Source organism: Eumetopias jubatus, unplaced genomic scaffold, assembly GCF_037043125.1.
Source record: "Eumetopias jubatus isolate StellerSeaLion01/CBP00866 unplaced genomic scaffold, mEumJub1_p1.0 scaffold_3, whole genome shotgun sequence".
In the NCBI taxonomy this organism is placed as follows: Eukaryota; Metazoa; Chordata; class Mammalia; order Carnivora; family Otariidae; genus Eumetopias; species Eumetopias jubatus.
The window spans coordinates 8020332-8038374 of NW_028274809.1; the positions used below are offsets into that span (position 1 = coordinate 8020332).

General features: G+C 39.5%; 1 protein-coding gene across 11 annotated transcripts in view; it reads right to left on the bottom strand.

Moving 5' to 3' along the window:
* GIGYF2 (GRB10 interacting GYF protein 2) overlaps window positions 1-18043 on the bottom strand; it is a 146656-nt gene that overhangs the window by 122226 nt on the left and 6387 nt on the right. The gene's annotated exons all lie outside the window — the stretch shown is intronic.

Consider the following 18043-nt stretch of genomic DNA (forward strand, 5'->3'; position numbering starts at 1 on the left):
TGCCTAACCTTCCCAACTGCGGGGAGCAGTCTTGAATTACAGGAGAAGCCTTAGGCAGTATCTAAGGAACAAGTAAGGAAATCCTGTTCCCGTCCTGTTTACCATTCCACCTATAAACCTTCCAGGTAGTGCCAAACTACCTACCATACTACACAAACATTAAAAGCTATCTTTTTAATGCCCTGAGTTGGAAACCTAACTACCATTTATAACACAGTTTCCATAAGATTACTTCCTAACATAAAAATTTCTGAAGAACTCTTAAGAACCTGTAAGAATAATCATCTGTGATTTAATTATCCACTAAAAAGACCTGTCTTACACAGAATGGTGTTCCACTTGTTCTCTTTTATGAATTAAAACAGGAAATCTAAGAGTCATGACTGTTGAAGAAATCTCATTTAAATGCTTAACAGTACTGTAATCTCTAATTCTGAATTCCCCACCTCAGACTGCTCCTTCCACATCCATTTAAATGACCCCAGTTGGAGTGCATGGGTGGCTCAGTTGTTCAGTGTTAAGCGTCTGCCTTCAGCTCAGGTCATGATCCCAGGGTCCTGGGATCGCCTTGTGTCCGGATCCCTGCTCAGCAGGAAGCCTGCCTCTCCCTCCCCCACTCCCCCTGCTTGTGTTCCCTCTCTCGCTGTGTCTCTGTCAAATAAATAAATAAAATCTTTTTTAAATAAATAAATAAATAACCCCAGTTCTAATGTGTTTATATATGTACTAGAGAGACTGTCTTACCCAATGCCTCTGAATTATAAATTAGAATGGAAACAGGGCCTATTTCTCAATTGTCCTTTCTAAAGGATGCAAGGAGATCCTGAAATGCATAGGTTCCACCTTGAGCTAAATGTTGTCAACCCAAAGCCCCAGGAGACTTGTGACCATCAGAAAACAGCCCGGAATTGTTACAGCAAGGCAGGATTTGAACCAGACTCTGGATGCTGTGCTCTTCTGCCTTTCTACATTGCCTTTTCTTGAAACTCTCCTTTTCCCTCCGTGACCAACATTGTACTGGTATTGTTTTTCTATCTTCATTTCCTTCCTATTTAGTTGCCATTCCCCAAATGTTTCTCTTTTCTGACTTCCCTCAGCATACTCATGGTTTACTTAACTATAAACTGTTTAGATATTGTCTTGAACCTTTTTTAATCTACGATGGTATTCTCTACCAGTACTTAGGGTAGAACTCTGCCTACTAAATCACAGGGTAACGAGGAACACATGGGGATTGGAGTGTCATTATTAACAAGAGCAATGAAAAATTCTCCTACAAATTTCCAGACCCTGGAAAGGCCCCCCCGCCGCTGTGAATTACAGATTTGATTTTTTCTCCGATGACCCAGATGGCATTTCCAACCGCCTGATCCTCCTAGATACCTACCTCATCAACAACTGATCAAGGTACCACTGTTCTCACAGTTCAGTAGTCAGCCAGACTCAAAAGCACAGAATCATCTGCAACTCCTTCCTCCCTGCTTTCTTATACCCTGTCATTTTGTCTCAAATTTGGTCAGTTCCTCCTTCAAGAGTCCTCTTGCACTCTCCTTTCATTATAGTTAAGCCTTTGTTAACTCATGTTTGGATTATTACAATAAAATTTCTAATTTGCTTCCTGAATCACCCTCTTTAACTACTCACAACCAACAAGATCATCTTCCTAAAGCACCACTTTGGTCATGCCTACCCCTCTGTAGAATAGTCAACTAAACCTACCATGTATGGGGCGCCTGGGTGGCTCAGTCAGTTAAGCGTCTGCCTTCAGCTCAGGTCATGATCCCAAGATCCTGGGAACGAGCCCTGCATTGAGCTCCCTGCTCAGTGGGGAGCCTGCTTCTCCCTCTCCCACCCTGCTCGTGTTCTCTTTCTCACTCTCTCTCTCTCAATAAATATTTTTTTAAATTTATTTATTTATAAATAAATAAACATAAATATTTATTTATAAATAAACCTACCATGTATAGCAAAACTCCTGGTATTTCAGGTCCCTACCAATCTGATAAACCATAGCTCCTCAACTGAATCTCCTACCGTTTCACCTCCTAACTCAAGGCCAAATGAGAACTTTCTACTCTCCACTGCATTCTCCTTCGTCTGTGCTTCTGTTCATGCCATTCCTTTGCCCCGAAAGGACCTCCTTGCCCTCCCTCCCTTACAATGGCATGCATAAAACCAAGGTCCATTCAAGTATCTACTCCATTTCCTCAGAAGAAGCAGCACTGGTCCCTCTGCAAAGGAAAATCTAAACAGAGAATGCAGAAATGGAATGGAACCTACAGAATTCAATACTGAGGTGCAGTGCTTTTTCAATCTGTATATAAAGCTTGAAAGTAAAGAGAAAATAGAAAAATAAAATTTGGGAGGAAAGACACTCATGGTTTTGGTCAAAATGAATGCACACCTGAGAAACACCCCAAAAGACCATTAATATAGACTTTGAACTCCACGACAGAGTCAGGATGGGGATGAGAAAACAGATTTGGAAGTAAATCTACATAACTATAACCAAAAATTGAATGAAACTACCCCAAAGCAGAAGTCAAGCAGGGACAAGCTAAAGGGACAAGAACAAAGCCCAGCAATCACAATGCAGGAGTATACTGGCAAGAAGAGAAAAGACCACACAATGAAAGATCTTTAGCACTAACCTTTCACCCTATCATGGACTCTCACTTTCTCCACACTCACTGAATCTATAAAACAGATAGGAGAAAGAGCCAGGATCCTTGGGGGAGATTATCCATTTGTTCAATAAAGCTAAAAACTAAAGTGAAGATTGGTAAATTAGTGGCCATATCATAGAAGACTTTATATTTTATCCCAAGGGCAATGAAAGGCTATAAAAAGATTACGGCAAGAAAATGTCTAGGATGAAATTGGTACTTTAGGAAGATCATTCAAGATGCCAGGAGGAGAATGAATTAGCAAGATCTAAAAGGAAAGGAGGGGTGTTAAAAATTCAGCAGATATTGTGGAAGCCAGACCTACATACCTATATAGAGAGGTGGTAATAACAAATAATAACTACATTCGCTGACATATAAAGATGCCAACAACATATTAAGTGTTCAAGGCAGGTTACAGAGTACAGAGAATACGGTAACATTCAACACATTCTAAAATATATTCTTAGTGGATATATGTAAGTATGTCCCAAGATGTTAATATTTACTTCTGAATGGTAGAATTATAGATAATTCTCTTCCTAGTAAGTTTCTAATTTGTGTATACAACAAAGATAGTACTGGCACAATTTTTTTCTATAGAAGAGTTCAAAAGTTTCAAACACTGAAATCAAAAAAGAGAAAGACTGAAAAGTCTTCATTGGCTTCCACAATGAAGTCATTGGTGACTTGAAGAGTAATTATAGAAATGTGGTAAGGGGAGGCGCCTGGGTGGCTCAGTCGGTTAAGCGTGGGACTCTTGATGTCAGGGTTGTGAGTTTCAAGTCCCACATTAGGGGTACAGTTTATGTACATATATACACCAGAAAATGTGTGTGCAAGCAGGGTATTAATAATTACACAGAGACAACAGGAATAAACCAGGCTAAATGGTTACCCTAGCAAAAGAAAGAACAGGCCATGAATGTAAGAGAATAAAGTTCCTGATTCTGCCTACTGACACAGCTACCACTATGCAGGGAAATGTACTGGTAACCTCAGAGCGCCAAAGAGAAGGCAAAATTATCAAGGCAGGATGGGCTTCAGTTACCTTAATAATGCTGAAAAACAACCTATGAACAGTTTAACATATGAAAATGTTTAACACAAGGGTGCCTGGGTGGCTCAGTTGGTTAAGCGACTGCCTTCGGCTCAGGTCATGATCCTGGAGTCCCGGGATCGAGTCCCGCATCGGGCTCCCTGCTCAGCAGGCAGTCTGCTTCTCCCTCTGACCCTCTTCCCTCTCGTGCTCTCTATCTCTCATTCTCTCTCTCTCTCAAATAAATAAGATAAAATCTTTAAAAAAAAAAAAGAAAAGGTTTAACACAAAAAATTAACACTTCAGAAACCTCAATAAAAATTCTTGGAAAGGAATGAAACCGTGAGACTGGGTCAATAGGAGAAAAAAACTCAGTGGTTATGGAGATGAGACAACAAAAAGGATGAAAAACCCGATGGACTTTCATTCATCTCATGACCTCACACATGACATAGCGGCGTTAGCAGGTCTCAAGAATTCTGAGAACAAGTCCTGGTCCTAGCATCTCTGAAATATAGAAGCACCCAAACCTTTGAGGAAGGAGTCGGAAAAGGACATAAAGTGGACATAATGGCATAAAGTGCTCCTGACAGAATGCATGCAAAATATTCTTTAGTTCAGAGACCACCCTATTAGCATATCTTTCTCATGCCAAAACCAACTATGACAGAACAGAAGGTAAGGTTCTCACCTCCCTCCTCTGACCTTTTCTCTCCTTTGGCTACTCCATTTCTGGGATAAGGACCTCAGACATAGGTCTACCCTCAAATTTCTGAGAGTTGACTTAAAAACAGCTGACAAAATATTCCCAAATAACCACTCTTTCAGACCTGTCCATTATTCAAAATTCTTTATAAGAGAATTCAACTAATATATTCCCTCTGTGATTAACACCAGGAAATTGGTCTTCTTTGATAAACTGCATCCTGTACTTAACCATGAATGTGATATAACCTGGACTTTTTGTCAACATCTTAACAATTCTGGGTTACATTAGCCCCTACTAGCAATTATTTTATCTCTAATTACTAGTATAATTATTTTCCTTTTTCTCTGTGTATTTTTCTAGTTTTCCTGGGTTCCTCAGCTCCTCTTTGGGACCTCATCTATCACTGTGTGCATGTGAGTGCATGTTTAAGAGAGGAGAGAGAAGAAATTAATCCAGCTCTTTATTGTTGGGTTTGCAACAAAGAAAAGGGAGACCTTGGCCTCTCAGCTCTTAAGTCTACCATTTTCTCACAACCTGGCAGTGTCAAGAAGCCAGACAACTTCTGGGCACACACAATCACTATTAACATGAAGGAGCTGCAGATATATGTAGTTTAAGTCCTAACTGGAGAAACACAGCAAGGAGAAGCCAAAGCGGAATCAGAATCCAGCACAGCAGCTAACAGTTCGACCCTGAAAGTGTTCCCTGATACCGCTTCTAGAACTCATGACAAACTGATTAACTACCACTACCAACAATTCAAAACATGTACTCCCTTAAAACCTCCTGAATCTTTCTTATAAAACTTGTCCACTCCTGCAAATCTCCATCTCCTGGATATGTAAAACTTAGCCCCCAAAAAACTATGGCAAATCTGGGATGAAGTCCAGGCAGTACTATGCATAGTCTGACAAAGACTACCAGAATGAACACCTAGGAACATGAATCTGCCCCCACACTTCCTTACCTCCATTTTCCCAAGGACAGAAAAAAGAGCTACCCTTCTAGCACTCCTCACATACACAGTCCCAAATAAATGAAGAGTTCTGTCCCCATTCCAGCAGCAAACTATTTTTACCTTAGCCAAATCTGGATTAAGATAACACAATATTAATAACTCCATTAGTGCAAATTAGTTCAACCACTTCAGAAAATAGTTTGGCAATATCTATCAAATCTAAATGTTTATCTACCCCATGATCCCATAATCCACTGCTAGATAAATATTCAAGGGAAATTTTTACCAAACGACAAAGATAGGATAGTCATAGTAGCTTTATTCATAATTACCAAAAACTGACATTTGGCTACTATGTTCATCACTGCAAATGATCATCAACAGAAGAATGAATAAACAAACTGTAGTGGAGCTTCAAGGAATAGGTGGTATGCCAGAGAGGGCACTGAAGCTCTGTACCCATTCCCACATACCTTGCCCTATGCATCGCTTCCATCTGGCTGTTACTAAGTTAGGTAACATTATTAATACTGAGAGAAATGGACACCACATGCCTCCTGATGTGATGCATTGAGAAGAATACAGCAGTATTTGTTACATTCCTGACAATAATGCAGAAACTGAAGATCATCTTGAAAAAACATCAGATATACCCGAACTGACAGACACAAAATCAATCAACCATACTCTCCAAAAATATCAGTGTTATAAGAGTCAAAAAAACAAACAAAAACTGAAGAATCATCCCAGATTAAGGGAGACTTAGATATAAAGACCAGGTGCCTGTACAATTCTTAATTTCATCTTGAACCAACAAAAATTACACTGTAAGAAACATTAAAGAGACAACTGTAATAATTTGAATAGGAGTTATGGGTTAGGTAACAGTATTGTATCAATGTTAATTATGACTCTGAAATTTTTACTGTGATTATGTAGGAAAATGTTCTTATTCCTAGAAAATAACATTGAAGGAGCACCTGGGTGGCTCAGTTGGTTAAGTGTCTACCTTCGGCTCAGGTGGCAATCGCAGGGTCCCAGGATCAAGCACCATGTCGGGCTCCCTGCTCAGTGGGGAGTCCGCTTCTCTCATTCCCTCTACCCCTCCCCACCACTTGGGTGTGCACCTGCACACGGGCTCTCTCTCTCTCAAATAAATAAATAAAATCTTAAAAAGAAAAACAGAAAATAACATCGAAGGGGTGCCTGGCTGGCTCAGTTGGTAGAGCATGGAACTCTTGATGTCAGGGTCATGAATTCAAGCCCAACACTGGGCACAGAGCTTACTTAAAAAATTGTAATAGGGGCGCCTGGGTGGCTCAGTCAGTTAAGCATCTGACTCTTGATTTCAGCTCAGGTCACGATCTCAGGGTCGTGGGATCAAGTACCATATCAGGCTCCCTCTCTCTCCCCCTCTCCAACCCTCCCCCCCAAAAAAATAATTAAAAAAAAAAACCAACACCACTGAAATCTTTTTTTTTTTTAAAGATTTTATTTATTTGACAGAGAGAGACACAGCGAGAGAGGGAACACAAGCAGGGGGAGGGGGAGAGGGAGAGGCAGGCTCCCCACTGAGCAGGGAGCCCGATGCGGGGCTCGATCCCAGGACTCTGGGATCATGACCTGAGCCGAAGGCAGACGCTTAACGACTGAGCCACCCAGGCGCCCCATCCACTGAAATGTTTTAAGGGAAAAGAAGCATGAGGTCTATATCATACTCTCAAATGAAAAAGAAAAAACTTATATAAAATGTTATATATTATAAATTATGTTAAGAATTACATACATACATATATGCACATACAGAGAAAGAAATAAATGATAAAGTAAATATAGAAAATGGTAAAAACCATTGACTGAACTACATGAAGAGCACACAAAAAAATCTTCGTAATTTTTGGCAACTTTTCTGTAAACTTCAAATTATTTCAAAATAAAAAGTTAAACTGTTCATAAAACAAAAACTCAGCAATAAAAAAAAAGAACTACTGATAACAATATTGCATGCATCTCCGCAGACATCACATTTGGCAAAAGAAGCCAGCTACCAAAAAACATAGATCGTGTGATTCCTTTAATACCATGTTCGATAGATAAAGTAATCAAAGGTGACACATGTCAAAAATACGCTCATCAGGGAAGTAGAACTAGTACTAAGAAGGAGAAGAAGGAACCTTCTGGAGTGCTGGAGATGTTCACTAATCTTGATCTAATTGGTGATTACAGAAGTATATACATATGTAAAACTTTTCCAAGTACATACTTCAGATCTGTGCACCTATTTACTATATTTTATACCTCAATTTAAAAAAAAGGTCAAAATTAGGGGCACCCGGCTGGCTCACTCAGTAGAGCATGTAATTTTTTTTTTTTTAAGTAGGCTCCATACCCACCATGGAACCCAACATGGGGCTTGAACTCACAACCCTGAGATTAAACCCAAGGCGAAATCAAGAGTCGACTGCCCAACCAACTGACCCACCTAGGTGGCCCTATTTTTTTTTTTTTTTTTTTTTTTAAGTAGGCTCCATGCCCAGCACAGAGCCCGACACAGGGCCCGAACTGACAGCCCTGCGATCAAGATCTGAGCCAATATCAGGAGTCAGACACTTAACCAACTCAGCTACCAAGGTGCCTGGATCATGCAACTGTTGATCTCGGGGTCATAAATTCGAGTCCTATAATGGGGGTAGAGATTACTTTAAAAATTAGTAAATAAGGATGCCTGGGTGGCTCAGATGGTTAAGCGTCTGCCTTCGGCTCAGGTCATGATCCCAGAGTCCTGGGATTGAGTCCCGCATTGGGCTCCCTGCTCCTTGGGAGCCTGCTTTCCCTCTGCCTCTCTCTCTCTCTCTCTCTCTCTGTCTCTCATGAATAAATAAAATCTTTAAAAAAAGTTAATAAATAAAATAAAATGAAGCAAGATTCAGTCACTAGGCTAAAATATGTAGGTCTCAAAATGCATTTTTTTTTCAAACTTCAAAAAAAGCTAAGTAAAACAATGAAAAGGAACCATGAAGGAGAACCACATACACCACATCACTCATCTTTATAAAGACAGGAAGCAATCTTATAAAAGCAGCACATTCACTCAACAGAATACAAGTACAATGAGGTACGCACACAAGAGTCTAATTCCGCATGTCATTAAAACACAAAGATAGAAATGAAGAAATATTAGTGAGGTGAGATTAATGATTTTACCCCTATTTTCATAATTTGCAACAATATTCTTCGATTACTTTTATGACAAAGCAGATCTTAATTCTCACAAAAAGTATTTGCCTGGTTTGTACGAAATACTTTTACAACCCCAACATAAATGTCAGAGAAGTTAATAGCAGGGCACCTGGGTGGCTCAGTTGTTAAGCGTCTGCCTTCGGCTCAGGTCATGCATGATCCCAGGCCCCTGGGATGGAGCCCTCCTCTCTCCCTCTCCCTCTGTGTCCTCCCCGCTGTTCATGCTCATGCATGCACGCTCTCTCTCTCAAATAAATAAAATCTAAAAAAAAAAAGAAAACTTTAAAAAAAAGCGTTTTAAGATTTTATTCATTTGGGGGGGCGGAGAGAGGGAGAAGCAGGCTCCCCGCTGAGCAGAAAGCCCAACAAGGGGCTCAACCCCAGGACCCTGGGATCATGACCTGAGCCGAGGGCAGATGCTTAACCGACTGAGCCACTTAGGCACCCCAAAAGTTATATTTTTTTGAACATTAACTCAGTTTAAAAATCTATTTTAAGGGGGTCCCTCACTAGCTCAGTCAGTGAAGTATGCAACTCTTGATCTCAGGGCTGTGAATTCAAGCCTCACACTGGGTGTTGAGACTAAAAAAAAAAAACTTAAAAAAAATTTTTAAGGTACAAAAATAAAAGGAAACTCTTCTCCCAACTATTACAGCAGGAACACTATTTCCTTTTGCACCCATCTGATCTTCATTTTTTAAACATGCAAACTTTTTTTTTTTTTTTTTTAAGGTGGGCTCCATGCCCAATATGGGTTTGAACTCATAAACCTGAGATCAAGAGTCAAATGCTCTACTGACTGAGCCAGCCAGGTGCCCTAACGTAAACATTTTTTTTTTTTTAGGATTTTATTTATTTATTTGAGAAAGAGCAAGACAGCACAAGCAGGCGGAGAGGGAGAGGGACAAGCAGACTCCCAAATGAGCACAGACCCAACGCCTGGCCTGATGCCAGGCCCCCAAGATCATAACCTGAGCTGAGGTCAAATGCTTAACTGAGCCACCCAGGTGCCCCAACATGCAAACATTTTTGAATAATTTTGAAAATATGATCTGTTAAACATTTACTGATGGCAAAACTTCATGAAGCAAAACTAGACTTCAATTATTCATTTTATTACTATACAGTTAACCCTAGGAAAGGAACAAAGAATTTTTTCCCCAGAAAAATCATCAAAACTCAAAATAATTATCTATATCTATCTGGACCATACATTATATATGAAACCTTGCAAAATACTATTTATTTCTCGTAATTACCCTTTTTATGGCACATCTTCAAAAAAAATTATAGATGCTCTGCTGGCTTTTCTCCTCACCATAAAAGAAATTTAAATTCCTAATTTACAGTGTTCTCATAATCACTGCAATCCAGCACAATTTGAATCACTACCCATGCCATGAAACTAAGGTCAGCTTTACTCCTAACAGCCCCAGAGCAAAAACAACCCAAATGTTTATCCACAGATGAATGGATAAACAAATACTGTACAGTCATACCCAATATTCTCAGCAATAAAAAACTAATTACTGATACATGCAGCAACATGAATGAATCAGACATTATGCTGAGCAAAAGAAGCCAGACCCAAAAAGAATACATTCTGAATAATTCCATTTATGTAAAATCCTAGAAGAAGCAAAATTAATCTACAGTCACAGAAAATAGATTCAGTAGTTAGGAAGGGAAAATGACTGCAAAAAGTAGAAGGAAACTTCTACGGGTGATGAAAATGTTACATATCTTAATTGTGGTGACGGTTATACAGGTATATACATTTATCAAAACTCATCAAAATGTACATTTAATATGAGTGCACTTAAGGGCGCCTGGGTGGCTCAGGTCATGATCCTGGAGTCCCGGGATCGAGTCCCACATCCGCCTCCCTGCTCAGCGGGGAGTCTGCTTCTACCTCTGACCCTCCCCCCTCTCATGCTCTCTATCTCATTCTCTCTCTCAAATAAATAAAATATTAAAAAAAAAATGAGTGCACTTAAAATAAAGGCATTTTATTCTATGTAAATTATACTTCAAAAAAAGGTGGGTTTAAAAAGACTAAGCTTACTAAAAATAGACTGCCTCCCTCAGAGAGTAATGCATTCCAAGACTAACATTTTATATTTCTTTTATGTTAAATCATCTTTCTTTAAATTGATTAAAATAGGGGCGGTGCCTGGGTGGCTCAGTTGTTAAGCATCTGCCTTTGGCTCAGGTCATGATCCCAGGGTCCTGGGATCAAGCCCCGTGTCAGGCTCCCTGCTCAGAGGGAAGCCTGCTTCTCCCTCTCCTTCTCCTCCTGCTCGTGTTCCCTCTCTCGTTGTGTCTTTCTCTGTCAAATAAATAAATAAAATCTTTAAAAATAAAAAAAGGGGCACCTGGGTGGCTCAGTTGTTAAGCGTCTGCCTTCAGCTCAGGTCATGATCAAAGGGTCCTGGGATCGAGCCCCGCGTCGGGCTCCCTGCTTGGTGGGAAGCCTGATTCTCCCTTTCCCACTCCCCCTGCTTGTGTTCCTGCTCTCCCTCTCTCTCTCTCTCTCAAATAAAATCTTTAAAAAAATAAAAATAAACAAATAAATAAATAAATTGATTAAAATAAATGTTAGGGGCACCTGGCTGGCTCAGTCAGTGGAGCATGCAACTCTTGATTCCGGGGTTGTGAGTTCAAGCCCCACACTGGGTGTAGAGATTAATTACAAACAAAATCTTAAAAAAAATTTATCCAAATTCTTGGATAAAATTTAAAACTGAGGAACACTGTCTAGAACTGTGCTATCTTATACAGCACCCTTTAGCCACATGTGGCTATATGAAGTAAAATTAAATAAAATTTAATTCAGGTCCTCAAGGGAGAGGAAAGAATGACTTTACAGTGGACAAACCTGACAAGGAACCGAAGTCAACCATATATCAAGGTAACATTAACAGTGATAAAATCTCACTGATAGTATGTGCTCTGGCACTTTACCTCTATGGTCTTCTTCCCCAAAACCCTTAACCCCACTCTAATTATGAGAAAAACATCTAAATTCCAACAGAGGCATTCTACAAACACACTTAACCAGCAAAGCCTCAAAACTGTCAAGACTATAAAAAACGGAAGTATGAGAAATCACAGCCAAGAGGACCCTATGGATCCGTGACTAAATGTAATGCAGTATCCTAAATGGATCCTGCAACAGAAAAACACACTAAGTAAAACTAAGGAAATCTGAATAAACTATGGACTTTAGCTAATAATGATATAGCAGTACAGATTCATTAACTGTAACAAATATACCACAGTAATATGAGATGTTAGTAATAGAGGAAACTGGGTGTGATATACTTGGGAGATATCTGTACTACTCAGTTTCTTTGTATATCTAAACTGTTCTTAAAAATAAAGACTATGGGGGCGCCTGGGTGGCTCAATTGTTAAGCGTCTGCCTTCGGCTCAGGTCATGATCCCAGGGTCCTGGGATCGAGCCCCACATCGGGCTCCTTGCTCAGCAGGAAGCCTGCTTCTCCCTCTCCCACTCCCTATGCTTGTGTTCCCTCTCTTGCTGTGTCTCTGTCAAATAAATAAAAAATCTTTAAAAAAATAAATAATAAATAAATAAAGACTATGGGACACCTGGGTGGCTCAGTCAGTTAAGCGTCTGTCTTCAGCTCAGGGCATGATCCCAGAGTCCTGGGATCGAGTCCCACATTGAGCTCCCTGCTCCCTCTACCTGCTACTCCCCGTTTGTACATGCGCGCACTCTCTCTGACAAATAAATAAAATAAAATCTTAAAAAGATAAAAAAATAAAAATAAAGACTACTAGGGCACCTGGGTGGCTTAGTTGGTTGAGCGTCCTAATCTTGGATTCAGCTCAGGTGGTGATCTTGGTGTTGTGGGATCGAGCTCTGGGTTGGGTGGAGCCCTCCCCAGGGTGGAGCCTGCTTGGGATTCTCTCCTCCCTCTGCCTTTCCTCACACTCTCTCCCTCTCTTAAAAAAAAAAAATAATTCTTTTTTAAGATTTTGTCAGAAAAGAGAGAGAGGGGTGGGAGACAAGCAAGGGGGAAGGGCACAGGGAGAGGGAGAAGGAGAAGCAGGCTCCCTGCTGAGCAGGGAGTCCGATGAGGGACTGGATCCCAGGACCCTGGGGGATCATGACCTGAGCCGAAGGCAAATGCTTAACCAACTGAGCTACCCAAGCATCCCTAAATACTTAAAAAATAAAGACTACTATTAAAAAAAAAGACTACTGTAAAAATAAGGGAATCTGAGTTGTATTAACTTGAAGTTTTTTGGACTTAAATGCAATTCGTTCCTCAATCACACTAACCACATTTCAGGTGCTCAACAGTCATAAGCAGCTAATGGCTACAAGTATTTGATGGTACAGATTTATAGAACATTGCCATCATAGCAGAAAGTTGTTAGCGCTGATGTAGAAGACTGATTTTATAGGACTATTAGAGACTATTTTATAACTAATCACAACTTACGAACAAATACATATCTATCCAAGCACTAAAAACCCTCACTGAAATCTAAAAAAACTCAATGTTTATTCCAGTTTCTATTTCAAACCATTACTTATTTTTTTAATGCTTTTAAAAAACAGGGCGCCTGGGTGGCTCAGTTGGTTAAGCGACTGCTTTCGGCTCAGGTCATGATCCCGGAGTCCTGGGATCAAGTCCTACATCGACCTCCCAGCTCAGCGGGGAGTCTGCTTCTCCCTCTGACCCTCTCCCCTCTCATGCTGTTTCTTTCTCTCTCTCTCTCAAATAAATAAAATCTTTAAAAAAATAATTAAAATAAAGAACAAAAACAAAACACCTATGTATCATACGTAAATAGAACATTGAAAACTGTTCCACTCCCCAGAAGAGCAATTCAAAGTAATGTCTTCTGAAACTCTTTCAAGGTATCCATGATGTCAAAACTACTACTATAACAATACTAAGATATTATTTGCACTTTTCAGTGTTGGCACTGCACTGATCATGCAAAGCAGTGAAAGAGTAACTGACAAAAAGACCTGGGTATTTAGCAGACATTTTTTCAAAAATGAATGAATTGACACTGTCACTTGTTCAAAAACAAAACACAAAACAAAAGCAATTGTCAGTACTTGTTGCCAAAAATAAAATCTGAGCTTTCAAGCAAAATTAGAATTTTGGAAAACTATGGGATGCCTGGGTGGCTCAGTCATTAAGCGTCTGCCTTCAGCTCAGGTCATGATCCCAAGGTCCTGGGATCGAGCCCAGCATCGGGCTCCCTGAGCAGGGAGCCCGCTTCTCCCTCTCCCACTCCCCCTGCTTGTGTTCCTGCTCTCGCTGTGTCTCTCATTGTCAAATAAAATCTTTAAAAAAAAAAAAAAAAGAATTTTGGAAAACTCTTCACCATCATGGGTTTGATCGGTTTTCCAGTACTTAAGACTTTCCCAATAATTAAAGGCTTTCCTGATGGGTAATGATTTATATGAATGCAATTTTTTGATACTGTGTTATATAAAATATTCATTTAAGGTGGGAGATAGACCAATGGATTTTAATGTAACAAAATATAAAAAGGTGCATTGATATAATTCAAATTTCACATTACAACTAACCTTTAAAAACTATTTGTCAAATTTTGGTGTACAAAAATAACTGCAATTATTTGGAAAAGATCTTAAAATATTCCTCCCTTTTCCAACTACATAAATATCTCTGTCAGGATGAATGTCCTTCCCATACTTAACTAAAGTAATAAACAGCAACTGATTGAATGCAGAAGCAGATATGAGAATTCAGCTGCCTTCCATAAAGTAAGACATAAAAGCAATTTGTGAAACGGTAAAACAATGCCACTCTTTTCACCAAATTTAAAAATATTTTAGAAAATGGTGTTTTTCATTAAAAATATGTTTATGTTGGGGCGCCTGGGTGGATCAGTTGTTAAGCGTCTGCCTTCGGCTCAGGTCATGATCCCAGAGTCCTGGGATCGAGCCCCGCATCGGGCCCCCTGCTCCACAGGCAAGCCTGCTTCTCCCTCTCCCACTCCCTCTGCTTGTGTTCCCTCTCTCGCTGTGTCTCTCTCTGTCAAATAAATAAATAAAATCTTTTAAAAATATATATATCTATTTTTTTTTAAAGATTTTATTTATTTATTTGACAGAGAGATAGAGAGCACAAGTAGGCAGAGTGGCAGGCAGAGGGAGAGGGAGAAGCAGGCTCTCTGCTGAGCAAGGAGCCGGACATGGGGCTCGATCTCAGGACCCTGGGATCATGACCTGAGCCAAAGGCAGCCACTTAACCGACTGAGCCACCCAGGTGCCCCAAAAACATATATATATTTATGTTAACATGTAATGAGATTACCATTATTTTTAAATGAAGAAATCGTTTTAAATTTTTCAATAATACAGACACGTGGAACTAAAATCAAAAGCTCTTTGGGGTCCTCTTAACTTTTAAAAGGAGAAAGGAGTCCTAAGATCAAAAAGTTGAGAATGTCTATCTCAGAGAAAAAGAAAAAAATGACAAACAAAAGAAATATATAAATTAACTTAGAACAAACATACATACCCTGAAAAGCATTATCAAGAGGCATAAAATATCACTGACAAGAACACCAAGATCCAAAATGCGACACTTACTTAAAAAGTATCTAGGTCTTAAAAATGTATCTTTTCCAAGGACAGAGAGACTTTTCACATTTTGAAATTTACTTATATGATTTTTTGATTGACTCTGTAACTAGGCTATAAGCCCCATGAAGATAGGTCCTTGTGTTTTTTGCTCACCACTCTGGCTAGCCCAGGACTCATCACAAAGCAGCTATTTAAATATTGGTTGGTTTGAGAACAAAACAAAAAAAACTTACAAAGAAAACTCACTGATGTCTCTATTCAGATTATAAGGATGAAATTTTATAATTAAAATGTACCTATTTACATAGCAATAACAATAAAAGCTACCATCTATTGAGAGCCCATTTACTGGGTGCCAGGCATTACACAGGGCATTTTAGATTTTTAATTCCCACAACCACTACGGAATATACTTTACAGGTAAAGGAAATAAGACTACAAGAGGTTAACTTATTTATCTAAAGTTACAAGTATTAATTAACAGAAAATTAAACCTACATTTCACTGCCTTTTTTTTTTTTAAGATTTTATTTATTTGACAGAAAGAGACCGTGAGAGAGGGAACACAGCAGGGGGAGTGGGAGAGGGAGAAGCTGGCTTCCCACTAAACAGGGAGCCCGACACAGGGCTCGATCCCAGGACCCTGGGATCATGACCTGAGCGGAAGGCAGACGCTTAACCGACTGAGCCACCCAGGCGTCCCCATTTCACTGCCTTAAAAAGCCACAAACTTATCACTACCTAATGATACAGTGCTCAATACTGCTTGATTACCTTTTTTTCTCCACTTCCTTGCAATTTTCAGAGGAATTCATTTCGTGGAAGTCACTTTTTCTCCTTTTCCCAATCTCCCACTCTGTTCCACTATCCTTCAACTGTATCTACCCCTCTGCATCACTAAATTAAGCAATATAGTAAGCTCTCTGGGTAGGGAAGAGAATAGATTCTCCCAACACACTATCAGACACTTCATTAACAATAGCGGAGGGACACCTGGGTGGCTCAGTGGTTAAGTGTCCGCCTTCAAGTCATGATCCCACCAGAGTCTTGGGATTGAGTCCCGCATCAGGCTTCCTGCTCAGCAGGGAGCCAGCTTCCCTTCTGTCTGCCACTCCCCCTGCTTGTGCGGGCTCTCTCCTCTCTCTGCCAAATAAATAAATAAAATCTTAAAAACAAAAAAAACGGAGAAATAGTTTAAAAAGACTAAAGAAGAGTGTCAGGCTGCAAAAGATAAACTAAGGCTCTCTGACCCACTGATCTTACAGGATGGTTTCATATGCAGTCCCTCAATTAACCATGGTGTGGGCGATATCACCTCAGTCCTCAAGGAGCTAACCATGAGAGCCCCTGCATATGACCATGCCTTCAAGGCCTGAGCCATGATTTACCAATTAGAAGGTACCGGGACAGTACCTCTGCCAATTCTTATCAGTAACTGCAACCAAAAAACCAATACGGAAGAGACCAGAGTTCCCAAGACTCCCTCCAGGCCCAGGAAAACTTGAAAAGGAGCTTTGTTCTCAAAGAACATATTGGCCACAATATCACTATAAGAAGAAAGGCTGTAACTGTCATTCTCCCCACAGCTTCTGAACAATATGTAAACATTTCTAGTTTTCTCCCTTTTGGTTAAAGAACAAAATTAGCAACCAGTAACCTATTCTAGGAAAAATTACAATGCCATAAACATTACCATGTCATTGATAATCTCATCACAAGCCAATGTTTTCCTGAGAGGGATCCCCAAAGCCTGTGGAAGTTTTATATAGATTACGTGGAAATCTTTTTAAACCTCACAAAGCCTTAACTCAATAAGCCTGAATATACCTTACCTCAAAATCCAGATTAAAGAAAACATACATAAAGAGAAGGCTATTCTACCTTAAAAATGAATTCAGCTGCAATCTGCTGAAGAAACCCTGGCTAAAAAAAAGTATAGGAACTCTCATCTGTGGCCTGTCATTGGATACATCACTCTACAATACATAACTTTTATTAGTAATCCCTAGGCTTTGCATCAAAAATCTCAATATACTAATATACCAACAAGATTTAAGTCATAAAAAAATGAACTAATTAGATGTCACCAAGTATATACAGGCTATAAACAAAAATAAACAGGGCTTCAAAACGCTCCATTAAAAAAAAAAGCTTGCTTCAGTACTACCTAATAATTCTAAAATACAAAAACATTTCAATACAAAAGTTTATACTCTATCTCACTGATTCTTTCTCAACAGTGAAAAATCCCTGCTACCATTCAAATAATGTGAGTATATGTTCACATATAGCAAGTCCCACCCTTCAAATTCTCCATGGCTTCCTAATACTCAAGGGTGCTTAATACTATAAAAAGTACCCAGAAATTAAAATTTATAAAAGCAGTCAATGAAAAATAAATAATCAATGAATTTTTCCACAAACTAAGCCTCTCACTTGCTTATGTTCATTTGCTAAACCTTTTTCACAAACACTCCTCTGAATCTCCCTAAATCAAGAACTTTTGTTAAAACATTGCACTAGGAAGTTCAAACAAGGATGCTCTATGAGACCTACTGGGCCTCACTGACCAAAAAATATGCATATATTTTAACTCTTCAGGACGTATAAACTGAAACTGCCAACCTATCTACAGGGAATTTTTCTAGGAAAGGAAAAACATCCAGAAGGTTCTGTGGGTTTCTGCCCAGAAGAGCCAACACTACACATTCTCTGCAACCTGCATCCACTCTTGGAAGTGGGATCTTTCAATTATGTTTGTACTTCTAGACTCCAACCCTATGGCCGTACTAACTAGACCAATGATAGAGATTTGGACAAACTTCAA